Here is a 17,850-nt window from a genome sequence, read left to right on the forward strand (position 1 = left end):
TTTAAAGACCCCTAAAATAGTATTGGCTGTTAATACAGGTATTGATAGATCTGCTCAATTTGCTCAATATCTATTTGTTGAAAGCCCAGACTGAGACACTGTTTGACATATTTAATCTCTATGCTCTGACCCTATGATAATAGTTGACACTTACTGACTACCTATCATGAATGATTTATTGGGCTAAATATTTTTATGCATTCCTTGTAATTTCCCACAATTAACATCTGATATAAATTTATGTATGAGAACCCTCACGTTTATGGAGTAGGCTGCCTGAATTATCATAGCTGAAAAGTGTTGTGAGTGCTGGAAGTTAAATCCAGTTATAGCCAGTTCTAGGATTGTTGCTTTTTCATTATCTCAAGCAGATATCATTTTTGTGAAAAATATCACCTCCTTAAATGAAGATTTTAATTCCCACTGACAAAACTGATTTTTCTCAAACTCCTTCATCAAATAATACTAAGCAAATTATTGAACATTAAAGTTGCAAAACATATTGAAGTCATTGAATTATTTCAGAGATGAGATTTTTAAAAAGATTAAAAAATAAATCAAAAAGTACTACCTCTGGCATAAATATATTAGCTTTATATTGATATAACAACAATATAATAATCAATATAATGACATCATCTGCCTATCTACCTGTCTAGCTAGATTTATTAAAGTTAATATTATTTACTCTCCTGGGACTCTTCCATGAGTCACAAGCTTGGAATACTCCACTGGTGTAAGAGGATAGAAGGTGTGATTTTGACTTTAGTATCCTCAGTGAGGTAAATAAGGACGATAGAAATTACTAGTCTTCTTTTAAGTTACTAATTATGAATACAAATTGTAAAGACCCTCGACTTTCCCTATTAGAGTGAATTCACTTCCATCTTAATGCAGGTAATCTCTGCTTCAACTGACATCAAACAAATTTAAATATTTGAGTCAAATGAATATATTTAAGTCAAAACTACATGCATAGGCTTTGTGAGTAATTCTCTACAATTATCATGCGCACAGTATAGGGACACAGTATCATGTGTGCAGTAAATATCAGTACAACAATTGCTTCAAAAACCTAGTGATATTCAGACACTTAAAAGCTTTCAAAGTCAAGGTGTTATTCAGTTTATGTTGACATTTAAATGTGAGATCGATTTTGAAAATATATGAGAACTTTCAGTAGGCTTATTAAGTAAATATTACCATCATTTAAATGATGGTAAAATACAAACCTGTTTTTCTAACACTATGAAATATTAGTAATTATACATTATGGCAAATATTCAAATTTTGGTAAGAATATAATCATCTTGCATCCTGCCAGGCATCGTGGCTCATGCCTGTAGTCCCAGCACTTTGAGAAGCTGAGGTAGGTGGATCACCAGAGATCAGGAGTTCAAGACCAGCCTGGCCAACATGGTGAAACCCCAATTCTACTAAACATACAAAAAATTAGCATGGCATGGTGGCGTGTACCTGTAGTCCCAGCTGCTAGGGAGACAGAGGCAAGAAGTCACTTGAAGCTTGGAGACGGAGGTTGCAGTGATCTGAGATCACACTACTGCACTCCAGCTGGGTGACAGAGCAAGATTCTGTCTAAATAAATAAATATAACCATCTTGCATCAAAATTACTTGACATTTAAAATAAAACTCACATTTATTTGTATTTTTATATATCTATCTGAATACTGACCTATTTACTTATCCACATTTATATATATTTTCTATTATTTTAAGATATTATAAATGTGACAATTTTATAAATTATCATTTTCACATTCTTTGGAACTATAATTTTTTTTAGTGTTAATTGCATCTTTGTTATTATTTGTATGGAGATGTTTATATCCATATTGATGAGTATCAAATATAAAGAAAGATTATTATTCTACAAAATCATTAAATTTCTATCTAAAGTGTCTAATCAACTTGATGGCAGAAAATACCATCTTTGTTGATTTCACAATATCTTAGTCAATTCAGAATTTCCTTCCCTCTTTTTTTCTTATTTTAGATTGGCATCTAAATTTCAGGTGTTATGAAATTAAAGCCAGGAGTGTAGCATAACTTTTAAATGATTCCAAACACTTACATAATTTGCTACATGAGGAACACAAATTTTGCCATGATAAAACTATGGATTGTGATCCCTCTTTTCACGAGAATATATGTCACACCTTGACAGAACACATGTGTTTGTTATTGGCCTGAGCTACTGAACACCAAAACACATACAAGCCCAAGATTTGACAGACATATTGAGCTCGTAGGCTGTATTAAGGCTACATACTGCCAGCCTTTGAGCTATTTGCTGAAGACTTGCTTGCCAAACCTGGCACCATTCATTAGTCTCAAGGAACCTTGTGTATCCTTGAAGATGTCGATTTTGTTCATCAAACCGTGTCTTCCAAGACCTTTCATAGAAAGATACTTCTCAGATCTATCAGACTTTATATCCACAGGGGTCTGCCTCCATCCTAATTGAGCAAACAGGCTTTAATTATTTGCCTCTAAGAAAAATTGAAACTTGAACAACTAGACCTTGATAATTTGACTCTAAAGAAAATTAGAGCTCATGTACTATTTGGCTAATATATATTCCCTGTGAGATTTGTTCTGATTATTCTCCATCTCTTAGAGCATGTTGAGCATTGTTTAAAAAACAAACAAACAAACAAACAAAAAAACCAAAACTCTTTTTATGGGAAATAACTGTGACTTTTTTTGAAATCCAATCACAAATAAGATAGGATTTTACAAATTTTATTATCTCCTCATTTTAACCATACAAAACAAGGAGTCATCCATCATTGGTTGATGTCTGTCTAAGTGGGCGTTTGTTAAAAATTATTCATACCGTTCATTCTATCTTTGGGTTCTCCTTTACTTCTTAATAATTGTGTAAATATTTCTTTAAAAAGGAGAAGAATTTAGCTATTTTCTAGAGTTAGGGGACGCAGAAAATACTTAATGGGATGCTTCAAATACAATTTACAGCCAAATCTAATCTGCTGATAATACACCGCATTGATTGGAGGGAGATAGGAAATTATCTTCCTTGTCAAGTCCCATCTGAGAAATAAGGCACAGGTTTGTTCAATTTCTCAGTACCCAAACTTATCCATGGTTTTATCAATACCACCTTCACATTTTTGTTCTGAGAAGACTAGGGTGTTAGGATTGTTCTGAGGCTCATTTCAGAACTAAAGTCTTCAGGTTTATTTCCAATTTTATTCCTTTCTCAACTCACAGGAAAGAAAAAGAAAATCAACAAGACGAGGTTAGGCAAGTGTTCTATCAAAACTGCTATTTAATGGAGGCCCTTGACTTTGGAAGCTAGAAAGCCACAGTACAGCTTGATTTTTTTTTTGTTTGCTTGCCTCTGGGTTTATTTTGAGTTATGCCCTAACCTCTCTGCAGAATGTAGCCCAAGCTGTAGTTGGAATGTTGGAAGACAGCACAATATATAAAGGGAGAAGTAAAAGATAACACAGACAAGACAATACATAGATCCACATTAGTTAATGCTGCAAAATTGTATCTTACCATATAATTCTTGAATTAAATATGTATTTTTATATTTATAGCTACTCTTAATACATTTCTCACCTTCACAGTAACTCTTTTAGAAACATAAGACATGATCAAGTTGTTCCATTTTACATATAAGAAAATTTATTTTTGAAATTTGAGTGATGCATTTATGTTCATTTAGCTAGTTTGTGCCCCTGAAAACAAATACCATTGCTATTCCAATATTACAAACTTAAAAAAAAAATTTACATTAGCATTTAGAACACTGATAGTCAACTAAATAGCTTTGAATAAATCCATGATCATGAATAATTACTTGTATAAATGCCACTAGATACCAATTATATGTTCATATCACATCATATCTATTAGAAAATATAGTTTCTTTAATATTAAAATCTTCTGAAACTTACTGTTTTGAGCATCGAGATACAGTTTTCTGATTCAATTGAATTTTTTAACACAATTTTTTTACTTAATAGAATTTCAGCTGCTACAAAATAGCATTTAATCATTAAAATATTCTGTGTGATACATTTTGTGGCTCAAATTTACTATTTTTACTTTCATTTATATTTGCGTATATGGATAACTATGTTAGAAAAGTTATGTAATACTTTAACTAAAGTTTTACTGTGCTATTAGTTATACTGTGCTTTTACTATTTTCAGAATTATTATATGACTGTCTTCTGATACCACTATGTCTATGCCCTCCACTTTTTGAATAAACAATTAATATTAATGTGTCAATTCTATTAATGTGTCAATAAAATGAATACAGTTGGACAAACTTCACTATTTTCATCTCTTAAAATCTTGTTATGAAAAATAAAAATTTATAATCTTTTTTGTGTACGAAAAGATCATAAGATTGTATCAGCATTTGGTGAGCCAAAATATATATGCTTTCTACGTAATAGAAAGCATGTATGTAAAAGTCAAAGTACAAAGTCAGTTGATCCTTTAATCAATTGTATTCTTATATGCCAGTAATGAACAACTAAAATTGAAATTAAAAAGGTATTAGCACTAAATGAATAAAAAATAAATTTAAAAATTATTTTCATTTAAAATTCAAAACTGAAATTATAGATCTAACAAAAAGCACACAATCTGTATGCTGTAAATGACAAAACACTAATGAATGATATCAGATTATTGAAATAAATTTAAACTTGTACATGGATTGGAAGACTCCATATTTTTTAAATGCCAATTCTGGCCAGGCACAGTGGCTCACACCTGTAATCCCAGCACTTTGGGAGGCTGAGGCAGGAAGATCACCTGAGGTCAGGAGTTTGAGACCAGCCTGGCCAACATGGTGAAAACTCATCTCTACTAAAAATACAAAAATTAGTCACATGTGGTGGCAGGCGCCTGTAATCTCAGCTACTCAGGAGGCTGAGGCAGGAGAATTGCTTGAACCTGGGAGTCAGAGGTTGCAGTGAGCCAAGATGGCACCACTGCATTCCAGCCTGGAGCCTGGGTGACAGAGCGAGACTCCATCTGTGAAAAAAAAAAAAAAAAAAGCCAATTTTTTCCAAATTTATCTACATATTAAATGCAATCATAATGAAAATCTTGGAAAGATGGTCAAATTAATACTAAAATGTACATGGTCAGAATACTGTAATAATTAGTACAATTCTGAAAACAAAAGGATAAAATCAGAGAAATTATATTGCCTAATTTTAAGAATTACCATAAAGCGGCAATAAACAACACAGCATAGTACTGGTAAATGATAGGTATAGGTCAATGAAATGGAATAGATAGCTCCAAAATAAACACATACAAATATGGTCAATTCATTATTCACAAAAATGCAAAGTTGTTTCAAGTAGAGAATGAGTATTTTCTCAATAAATTCAACAAATAGTGCTGGAACAATTGTACATTTCCATATATTACAAAAAATGGAAAATGAATCTTAACAAAATTAATCTAAGATTTTATCTGAAATCATTTTAGATTCATTACAGAAACATTACATCTATTTTGCTAAAAGAAAGATGAAAGGCCCAAAGGGCTATATGTTACAGTTATTAATTCATATGACATTACTAAAAGGGTAAAATTATATATATAGGAAAAAAATCAATGGTTACCAGAGAGAATTGTAAAGTGTAGCTGACTAAGAGGACATACACACTAATTTTGGGGATAATGAAACTATTCCCTAATGGTTCTGAGGTGGTGAACCTTTAACTCTATTACTATGGAAAAATCTGTAGAACTGTATATTATAAGGCAGAAACTTCAATGTATACAACTTACAAGCACACACACACACATTCACACACACACACATGCGCACACACACACACACAACCAGAGGTTGTTCAAAGACCTCAGCAAAGAATGCAGACTTACAGACTTAGACAAAAGCTTCTGATTCTATTACAAATAACTTCACTGATGAGATGCGTAAAATCAGGAACTGATTCAAGTACCTTTGAATTATATTTTCACTGCAAACTGTACAATTAAAGACAAAACAAGCTGTAAATAAACACTATCCTGGTTGCTAAAACTATTTCTTAAAGTGACATGGGTTAATAACTCTGAAACTCTTTTCCATGTATAATGGGGTTGAACTAACAAGTAAATGCGTGGTGGATGGTGAACGGCTAAAGCCAAGTTTCTCACTGTTGAACAGTGAAGTTACAGAGAAGAAAGGAGAAGACTGGAATAAATTGTATTCTATTGAATTAGCATTGGGGCTATCAGTAGGGGTTGTTTTTAGCTTAAATACATACATACATACACAATTTGTATATATGGACAGAAAAATAATAGTAGATATATAATAATACATAAATTTGAATAGACACAGTGATTAGAATATATTATATTAGAATATATTATATCAAATTTTATTTTATATTTATATTATATATATGTATATTTTTATCATATATATTACATTAGGATATATATATATAGAGAGAGAGGGAGAGATAGAGCTGACACCACTAGAAGTGGTGACATCCCAGTAACTACAATTGCCAGCACTTCTCTTCTATTGCCATTTTCCAATAACCAAAACAAAAACTTCTTGAAGGAATGATAATTCTTAGGATTGGGATAGCGCAACTACAAAATGAGCTTTGAGTTTCTTTAATTATATTTCACAAATGATTCTTTAAATTTGTTTAGGGTTTGAATTCATACCCTAGAAACATTTTTAGAGTGATTAATTGGATGTCTGAAGTACATTAATTATTTCTTGAGATACTAGTATGGTTGAAAGCTTTGAACTGATTCATGGTTTGTTTGGTTGTTTTTATTCTGATAGTTAAGAGTTTTAGCATCACTAGCATAATGTTGCCCACAGGAGTATTAACTACATAGATAATAGTTCACTCAGCTATTTTTCTCTTGTGTATTAGAAATCACCTTACATTATGTCTTAGGGAATATTGTTATGACTCTGTAAACTTGAGTTTTATTTGCTTTCAGAATATCTATATGTAACGGATTACTCTGTACTGTCATTGATATGTCTTCTTCAACAGACTGTAAATTTTGCTACATGAAAAAGGATTCATGTCTGTCAATAGATTCCTAGTGAGCAGCTCAGTTCGGAGTACATAACTTGCATCACAAATATATCTTTAATGAATTAATCCTTAATAGTTCAAATATGCATGTTTTTATATCCAGAATGTAGCACTACTCATTCCGATTGCGTTAGATATCAAGCCAATTAATTTCTCAAATGATGAGAAATTAGCAAACCGAATTTAAAACTGTATTGATGGAAAATATTTCAAAACCACAAAATTGTTATCTAAATGTCCTTTAGAACATTTCTATAAATTGGGGCCCATATGGTATTAAAATAGATATTCCCTCTGAGAACACAAGGCATATTCTAGCAACAATGGCTTTCTGTGCTATTAAGTCAGGGACATGACACTCTTGTGAAATATCCAGCTACCTTCATTCTCTTTTATGTTAGTAATTCACAACAAACTATTTTCTTTTCACTTAAAAAAATTCCAGAGTGCTTTAGTAAATACAATGTATTTTTCCAATTGAATTTATTAGATTTATTAGGTATAGATTTATTACGGCTTTAGTAAACAAAAGGAAAAAAGAAAAAGGTACAGGCCATGTAAAGGAATGGAAAGAAGTCTCAAAATTTATGAACACATAAATGTGGACATTTTATACATAGCTATTTTTAGTAAGTTTGACTCCACAAATACGTTTTCAGGTGTGGTGAGCAAAACCCAGAAAATCTATAGTTGGGACTTTAGAAGGATAATGGAGCTTCAGAAATAATTCCAAGAATGATTACTATTAATAATATCTGCAATAATAATGAGAGTTAATATTCACCATGAATGCACTATGTATACCAGAATCTGTGCAATGAACATTATCTACAGAATTTCATTTACTGGGCATCACTTTTTTGAGTTACAGGTAATTGCATTTATTTTACAGTTTAACAAGAAAGAGGATCCCTGAAAAGAAAATATGAAGGCTAGGAAAAGAACTTTGGGAATCTCAATGATGTTAAACAATCTAAGACTCTCAGATGTTATGAGTACAGATTCCTGAAGATTTGTCTAAAGTATCAAATGATACCAAGAATTAAAGAGGGTGTGAGGATGTGGAAAAGAAAGTATTTAAGACTGTGTCAGGAATTTATGAGTGTGATTTTAAAGGGAGTCACAGGTAAGAAAACGTTAAAACTGTAAAAAAGGGAACTCATCTCTGGATCTGCCCCAAAATAGGTTCACCTATGATTTGTTAAATGCAAACCTATGTGAAACTGATTCAGAAAGATCCCTGGGAAAACACACAAATAAAAGATTTTAAAAAAATGGGTGAGAAGGCTAACCTTGAAAACATGTAGATGCAGTTTTTATTTTCTATAACTTATGTTTTAAAAAATCTGCTAAGAGCTAGTAAAAACAGCCACTTGGAGAGGACAAAGTAAACAGAAAATTGAGGAAGTTCATTACTGATGAGTCTTGCATCTTGGGAAAGTAGGTGGCTAAGGCTGAGAGAATTAGAGCTGTAACAACAGGAGGAGGGCTTGACAAGAGGGAAGGATTTGCCTTGGTAAGGTGGCACTCTGGAAAATGGAATAGGCAGGCAATAAAAGATAAAGTATTCATGAAAAGTGCATGGCATATGGGAATATCTTAAGCAAATTAGACGCCAGAAATTAGCAAGTGCACTAGAGGTGACTGAAATAATACTAGAAGGAGAGCTGGGGCTAAGTCTGTGTGTACCAGAAAATAGTCTGGAGAATATTTTCCTAAAATATCATCATGGCTAACTGGATTAAAATCACCTGAGGGGCTTGTTAAAAATGAAAATTCTTAGGCCACAAGGCAGTCTTTCTGAATTAGAAACTCTGCAGGTGGGCCCCATAATCTGTAATTTAACAACTCCTGGAGTAAAATTTATGCACATTAAGGCGATATACTACCTTAGGAGAAAAGAGAGCATGAAAGAGCCCATGGGAGGGAGGGAGAGAGAAAGAGAGTGAGATTATGTATGTGACAGAGAGAAAGAAGACACTGTAAAAGAATAGGTGTTTTTCTGTGGTTACAGTGAGCTAGGAAATTTAACATAAAGTGGTAGGTAGAAAATATTCTACCCATGTTAACCATTGTAATGGTCAGAAGACACAGTTTTGATATAGCAGAACAACTGAAGCTTAAATTACTTTAGGCTTAGTTGGAAATACAAGTCTAATTTTGTCACATATGGGGGACATACAGTTATCAGAAGGGTTGTGTTAATGTCAAATTTTTAGAAAATTCTTCTTCCACAGAAACCTGAAACTTCTTGTCCCTCTATGTAAATATTTTCTTTCTTAAGGAAATAAATTTTTTAGTAATTCTTATTATTTTATTTCTCAAAGAAGCATGACAGACATCACTTTTACTTTGATATGTGTGTTGGCCTATGTTTTCACTTACGTAGTGATAAATAAGTTTACATATTTGAATATACATATTTTTGTATTTCCTTCCTTTGATTTTTGGTTCAGAAGCCCGTAACTTTATTATAGTTAATATATAATTCCATATCTATTTAGCAAAAGTGTGGTATTTTCGTTACACCTAGGAATTTATTACCAGTATTAATGACATTAATCAATGGTCTAAATAAAACCCACCATCAGGAAAGAATCACTTTCCCCATCAGCCCATCAACCTCAGGAAAGTTTATTCATAGAGCTGAGGGCATTACCTATAACTCTCAGACACTATGACCTATCATTTCCTGTAGAGGGTTATCTGTAGACTTTGCCATTGTGTATTTCTTTACCATCATTATTTGTCTATCTCCAAAACAAGTGAGCAGTGCAACCTCAGGACCCAGAGATACTGACACCAGTGCTGCTCCCCACATGAAATCATAAGATTAAAAAAAAAAAACAAATAAAATCTTCATGTTGTTGGAGAGTTATTTTAACATGGAAAAATGGCATGGAGAACACTTCAGTTGATCCCTCTCTCTTATTTTTATTTTAATTTTATTTTACTCTTTTTTTTTTTTCTTTTTTTGGGTTGAAGTCTAGCTCTGTTGCCCAGGCTGGAGTACAGTGGCACAATCTCAGCTCACTGCAACCTTCGCCTCCTGGGTTCAAGGGATTTTCCTGACTCAGCCTTCCAAGTATCTGAGACCACAGAGACCCACCACCACGTCTGGCTAATTTTTGTATTTTTAGTAGAGATGGGGTTTTGCCATGTTGGACAGTTTTGAACTCCTGACTTAAGATGATCTGCCTGCCTTGGCCTTCCGAACTGCTGGGATTACAGGCAGGAGCCACCACAACTGGCTCTGCTCTTCTAATTTTCTAAAATCTCCTGTTCATTGAAATTAAAAGAGTTGAATTGTGAGCATTTGAATATGGGAATTTCCATTCAGAAATTATGTAGACTATAAAACAAAGTGGCATTCAATATTAAATAGTGACAGTAGTAATTCATTGTAGTTTAAATCAAAATAATTAGATAGAATATAGGTTTTCAGCACTAGTAGAAATAATAATAAATCAAACAATAAAACCGTATCATATACTTTTTAATATGGCATTTTAATCCTCAAATTCAGCCTAAGGGGAGCTTTTAGATTGTTTGCACTTAGAATCAGTAGGAGGAGACCAGTGATAAAAAGTCTCTTCTCTGCTGAGAAGAACGTAGCACCTTTAGTGGGCATAGTATTTAACCAGGAGGGGTTGGGAGAGAGAAAGTACATGGTCAGACCTATCATGTCTAATTCAAAGTTGAAAGGAATCTGTGCTATATAACACAAATTCAAAACCCTTAATAATTTTAGTTATATTTATGTAAATACATGCTATTATATATATATATATACTCACTTGTAGATATGCATACTTACAATTATAATGAGTATAACATGTTTACTTTGACAAGTTTTATTCAAAATTGAAAAATTTGTAATTGGATTATTGAATTTAATTATTTAAAATATTTATTGTGATGCTTTTTCTCAACCAGTAACATTAGGTAATAGTAAAAACAGTGGAGTCATATAAGCTTGTCTGTGTATTTCTTTCTGCTTGTGAATATTTGGTAGCTTTTAATGTGAATTACCAATTGTATCTACTAAACAGGAGCTAGACGAATAGCACCATGGAAAGAAACAAGACAAAAACAAATACAACAGTGTGAAATATTTTCTAAAAACATGTGTTTTTTTTTTTGTTATTATGATGAAATTAATTGTTAAAAGTAGACATTTCTATTTCCTTTGGTCATTTTTTCTCGCTCATTTCATAATTAAATTCTGCCGAAGTCTTCATTGTCAAACATTTATTCAGATATTCAGATGATTAGAGACTCTAGCTATCCAACAATTTCATTGCGTTTTCACTTACTGAATTAATAACTAATAATATAACTGTCTTTTTATAAACACATCTAGCAGTTTATTGTGAACTAACAGAATTTCAATTTAAGTTGTCCGGTATCTTTACTGTTTATAATAATTTTTAAAGAATATTTGTTATGAGTCAGGTTGTGAACTACATACTGAATGTGCATATAAGCCTGACAACAATTTCATCAGGTAGGACTTACGTCTTTCTCTATTGCACGGATGTGGCATCAGAGGCAGAGGAATATTAGTAATAATTGAGAATTCATACAACTTGTTTAGAACCATAAATCTACCTACCTTAGAGAACAGTTTGGGTTTTTTTTTAAAGCCCACATTCAGAATTACGGCGTAACTCAGAAAATTTGATGGAAATAGTAAATTGGATCTTGATTAAGAGAGTATGCAAGAGATAAGGAATTGTAAGCAGCTCAATCATTAAGTAACATAGAATTGAAAATGCTTGGAAACTCAGCATGGTTACATTCCTGATCATCACTGCCATTTAGATGCCAAGATGAAGAAAAACAATTAGATATTCATAATGATAATGAGAAGCACTATTAGTTTTATGTATTGAATTAAGTCAATCAACCAGTGGAACATTACTAGATTTTATGTAATTATACTATTTTAAAAATGCAGATTAATAATTTGCTATTCAATGATTATAGCTCACTGATGGTTATTATGCTCAATACACAAAGAAGCAATGTAAAAATCCAACCACTATATTCTAGCTAATGTTACAAATAAAAATATGTAAATGTTAGAACATGAGATGGTTTTAAAATTAATCACCTTTAAAAATTTGTCTGAAATTTAAATAAGCAATAGATAGCTGAACATAATTTTTTCAGTATTTTTCATTTTATCAGATTATTATACAAAAGTAGCTGCATATTTATTTTCAATTGCAAATCAGGTTGTAAATCCTTCTAAAGACAAAAAAATTATATCTCTTCATATTAAATAAATAATATATTCAAAACTACTCAAATATTAAAATGATCTCTATTGTTACCCTTCTCCTCAAATGAAAACTAAAAACTAAGATTATCTGATTGGTTTATGGAAAAGGGATCAATTGAAGTAAAACTCCTCAATTGACTTCAGTATTCACAATTCTGAAAACAATCAATGGATCACTACAAAAGTGAAGATCTATTACACAATGTGAAAGCATTATGTGGCTAAAAATATACATGTTATATCACCTGTACTGTGCTAGGTTTGATGACCGAAAGATTTCTGACCACTGAAATTAAGATAAAGCATGCATTCACTCATTTAACTTGTATCTGTTGCTCAGCTAGAGTGAGTTACATGCTGTGATGGATATTAGTTACATATTCTGAACATAATACCAATTGACCCTATCAATATGAAGCTTTTAGAAGTGACTTCTATATAGTTTTTCCCCTCATTTTTTATTGACTTGAAAAAATATTCTCACTGTGTTCCTAAGTCACAAGAAAATATTAAATGTATAGAAAGTAATGATTTACACAATAAAGTCTATTGCTAAGTATGAAATCAAAAGTGCCAAGAAAATTATTAAAGAAACTACCAAATAATATGATTAAAATATTGATGAGGTAAAACATTTAACATTACTTTTAAAGATAAAATGTATACATAAACAAAAATTAGAGCAAAGAAGGCCCAAGGCTAAATGTGAAGTGACGAATAAGATTTTTGCCACCTACATGCGAAAATACAGACAATGAATGATAGCTAAGAAAATACTTGTAAAATAGTAGACCTTGCCAAGTGGCAACTGATTGTCTATAAAAACTGGCACATTTATAACAGTAAAATAACAACATAGTACTAAGTACCTATTCAATCACTGACGCTATTGTCATATTTACTCTTACACTCTAACTACAGAAACAAAATGTCTTACAGTGGCTTTTTAAAAGGTAGGGTAGGAGAGAAGAATGTATCAAATTCAATGACAAATCATTCTGTTTTGAGAAAAAAAAATCTGAAATATAATGAATTCAGTTTTTAAAAAATAAGTGCTTCATCACCTTACTCTCTAAATTTTTTAGGTCTTTCTCTCTCTCTAGGAATCTCCCAGTATGTTTAAGCTCCTTTAAAGGGAAGTATTTTACAAGTGTAACATACTACACAGTAACTCTCAAAACTCAACATACAATGCGAAGTTTAGGATGACACTAAACATTTCTATAACCACAAATCACATAAGTACGTAAAAAATCTACATTTTTCTCAGGCATATGTTTATATTGTTGAATAAATCTCATGTGTACTTACTATGTATGCCAGATTTCTTCAAAGTTTTATGTAAGTAAGCTAGCTGATAATTAAAATTTATTTTAAAGTACATTTCTATTCCTAGGACAGATCAGCATTTAGTGGAATCTTATTAATTGGCTTTTCGTATGTTTCTTTTTGTACCATCCCATTAAAAAGACCATAATTTGAAGGTAAAGATGAGCGTTAACATTATTCACTGTTTTTTCCCCAGCACATAGCAATTTTTGAGGTATACAATAGATATTACATGAATAGTTACGGATTTGATTGATGTATGAATTAATCTCTTAAAATGCTTTTAAATTCTGAAAATGTCATATCGATGACATACATTGATTGATTAATTTTGAAATTGATTCTTTAAGATACACACAGTAAGCTTCAAGGCTGTTATATAAGAAGAGTGATGTTCCTTTTAGAATAGTGTGGACAAATTTGCTGTTTAACTAATATCTTTAGGAAGTTAATTTTATGTGTTGGGATATTCCCTCTGAGATACTGTCTGGCAAAAAAGTTAAAGTTTAGCCTCGAAGGGCATAAAAATCTCCTCTTGAAGTATCATTCCTCATATCATACCACCAGAAGGAAAAACTCAGAAGCAGGAGGAAGGCATTTGCCTTTGAGGAAGAGGGATATAATGAATTGATCCTGGACTCCAATTGTACTATAAAGCAAGATGAAGTTTCTAACTGAAGTAGCTCCCTTCTTTACAGAAGCCTAAGGAGGTAAGAGGTGGCCTTCAGGCTTCAATCTCCTAAGCAAGTGCTTGACTGTCTCCCACACTGGGACTCTTCTTTCCCTCGCCAATTTCTAGCATTCATACCCTTTATATAAACTCTCGTTTCTCACAGTGATAAACCAGGCTAGGTAGAACACTCTTCAAAGCTTCTCCTTCTTCTAGAACTTAGTGTTTTACCTTTTACGCTGATATGGCATATAGAGACAATCCCCATACCTTAAAAATCTACTTTTCATCATGGATTACAAAGTACATAAACCAAGCAACTAATTATGTTTGGAATCAGGGTTGGGGATAGGATGGGTCAGCATCAATTTGACAGAGTTCAATTCTACATTCTCAAGGATATCTATGGAAAGCTGCAGAAGTAACCCATATCAGGATATAATTTTTCATTTTTCATCTAGGCCTAGTTCCTCCCATAAGCGTACTTAATGTAAAATGAAATGAACTTTCAGTGTTCTGAGGATATTATTGGGGTTGCTATCAGGGAGTACATTTTGTAATATATACCCATTTCTTCAAGTTCAGCTTTATTCATAAGTGAGATGAAAATCTACAAAAAATTATAAGTATCTAATCAATTTTAAAAAGATATATTATTAAATAACTAATCTGATATTCTGGGAGAAGTCTGTGAGTTTCTTCCAAAAATTGCTGAGGAATCCTTTAAGTAAGCTCCTCCACCATGAGAATATATTGCCAATATTAACATAGCCTATTTTCTTTGAATTTTGAAATTTACATAGCCAATAACAAAGCTAACTTAATATGACATTTACAAATGATGCAAAGTGGAAATTTATGGAACAGAAAAAAAGAATGACCAGGAAACATACTAAACTCTCTACCTTATAGGCAATGTCATGGTAAAATATCATTCAACATCTCTTACATAGGTAAGCATTTTAGATGAGATTAGTATTGGGAGACAAAGATGCAGCAGCACTTACCCTGTTGGAAATGCAGCCTGTCATGCCAGCTCTACTGAGAACTTTGTCAATATCCAACAGAATTCAAGATTCATATGCCCTATAGATTTCCTTTACCTATATAGCCTCACAAATGTGAACTGTGTAATTATACTTAAACATACACGAATTACCCTGAATAACGAAACTGAGTTGACCTTCCTATTGGTTATTTGCTTTATTTCTCTTTAGCACAGAAGATGAAGGAGGAAAAGTATTGAAATCCTCAAGAAGGCAAATGAAAGCTAGCTTATTGAAAGCAATAATAATATTGCTTATTATTTTGTGTTGTTTTAGAAGCAGATATTTCACATTCCTATTTATGTTACTTGATCTACCATGGTATAAACAATCTTTTAAAAATCTAATCCATTAATAAATTTTTCACAAATAATGGTTATGTATGTGTGTGTGTACACACTTGTTTCAAGATAAAGAGGCAAAGAAAAAGCTTAAGTTTATATTGAAACATGTGCAGAGAAGAAGAGGGACAGAGTGTTTGGGAGAGGAGAGGGTTCATGAGAAGAACCAGCTCAGAAGGAACAGGCTCAGAGTCAGGGATCAACATGCAAGTGTAAGACACTCAGGAATTCTTTCAACACATCATAGCTTGATGCAAGACATTGATTTTACATTTTAGCCAAACATTCATATCAGGGATAGGCTGACTCTACTTGCCACTTTGGTTATATACGCAAAACATTTTTCAAGTAACATTTTATTGTGAGAAACTAATTTGTTCATAAAACTCTATGCCACATATGCTCATAAATCAACTGTTTATTTCCTGCCAAAATACAATGCATTTGGTTATATGTTGTGTAAACCCATGCTTAAGGCTCAAAAACGAATCTTGAAAACACCAAACAACAAAAACTGATATTTTAAGTCTTATACAGGTAACTGTATATAATAAAGCAAAGCATTGAAACAAGGTCTTCTACTCCTATGGGTCCACTTTTCACCTCTGAGAAATCACTAGATAGTAAACTCTATTGATTGAAACCAAAAAGTATTCCCTTGGTGGAAAATCTTCCCAAAGGGAGGGAGATGAATGTTATTTCTGCTGAGGACTCCACAGCATTAAATACAAATAGCTTTGTGCTCCTAGTTTGGCAAGATAGTAAGAAATGTTATAGAAAATGACAAGAAAGACACTGTATAGAGATATGTTGCTAAGTGTTTAAACTGGGACCTGTATTCAATATAGAACATAATTTATTTTTGTTTTTTTAATTATTCTTTTTAGAGACAGAGTCTTCCTATGTTGCCCAGGGTGGTCTCAAACACCTGGTCTCAATCAATCCTCCCATATCAGCCTTGTTAGTAGCTGAGATTACAGGTGAAAGCCACTAAACTGGGCTGGAACACATTTTCAATGGAAGTGTATCATATTTGTGGGGGTCATCCAAACTAATAAAGGTGTATTTGAATTATCAGTGAGGTTAAGCCTGATGACAAATAAATTAGGGCAGCCTGTGCAAGAAAAGGATTTAAGCCCAGGTTTTAAATATGTCGAGAGAAGAGTTTAAAATATTCCTATACTGATACAAAGCCACTGAATGAATAAATTCATGAATCGACAGGTACAAGGGTAGAGATCATTTCTCCTGATGTGAGTAGAATAAATGACACACACTTTCTTTTGGACCTTGATCATCACTTTTTTCAATAGCAATATTTTATTCACAGTATAAGAGGTGCAACTGAGAAATTAAATGTTTAATTTAATTTATATTAAATTAAAATAATCACACACACAAAAGATACTCAGCATCGTAGCTCATTAGGGAAGTGAAAAATAAAATTAACCTCCTTAAAGAAAAGAACTTTCAACCCAGAATTTTATATCCAGCTAAACTAAGCTTCATAAGTGAAGGAAAAATAAAATCCTTTGTGAACAAGCAAGTACTCAGAGATTTCATCACCACAAGGCATGCTATACAAGAGCTCCTGAGGGAAGCACTACACATGGAGGGGAGCAACCAGTGCCAACCAGTCTAGAAGCATGACAAAAGATAAAGAGCATCAGCATAATGAGGAATCTGCATCAACTAATGGGCAAAACAGCCAACTAGCTTTAAGTGGCAGTAACAAATTCACACATATCAATATTGACCCTGGATGTAAATGGACAAGATGCCCCAATCAAGAGACACAGACTGGCAAATTGGATAGAAAGTGGCCCCATTCTTAAAAGGCTTCCAGCTTAGTTGGGGAGATAGCAAATATGGTCAGGTAATTGTTAAATCAAAACTAGAGAAATTTTAGCTGTAACATGGAATGAGAAAATTGGACTTTGAATGCTTTCGGACTAAATGTTATAGCCTTATAAAATTCCTCTATTCCTACTGAAGATTAGCCATGAATTCTGAGGTGAAAGAACTCATGACTTTAGCTAAGGCATCCTATTGTCTAGCAGAAGTTTCAGCAATAAA

At 32.5% G+C, this 17,850-nt stretch overlaps 1 long non-coding RNA gene across 1 annotated transcript; it reads right to left on the minus strand.

Annotated features, from left to right (window-relative positions):
• Window positions 1-2,323: 2,323 nt before the first annotated feature.
• Window positions 2,324-17,542, minus strand: LOC116546198. The gene is made up of 3 exons (XR_004266624.1): window positions 17,426-17,542; window positions 5,683-5,689; window positions 2,324-2,334 (listed from the first exon to the last, which is right to left on the minus strand). It is a non-coding gene; the product is annotated as an uncharacterized LOC116546198 (long non-coding RNA).
• Window positions 17,543-17,850: the final 308 nt, after the last annotated feature.

The sequence above is a fragment of the Sapajus apella genome, unplaced genomic scaffold, assembly GCF_009761245.1.
Source record: "Sapajus apella isolate SASKATOON/1434 unplaced genomic scaffold, GSC_monkey_1.0 scaffold5, whole genome shotgun sequence".
Taxonomy (NCBI): Eukaryota; Metazoa; Chordata; class Mammalia; order Primates; family Cebidae; genus Sapajus; species Sapajus apella.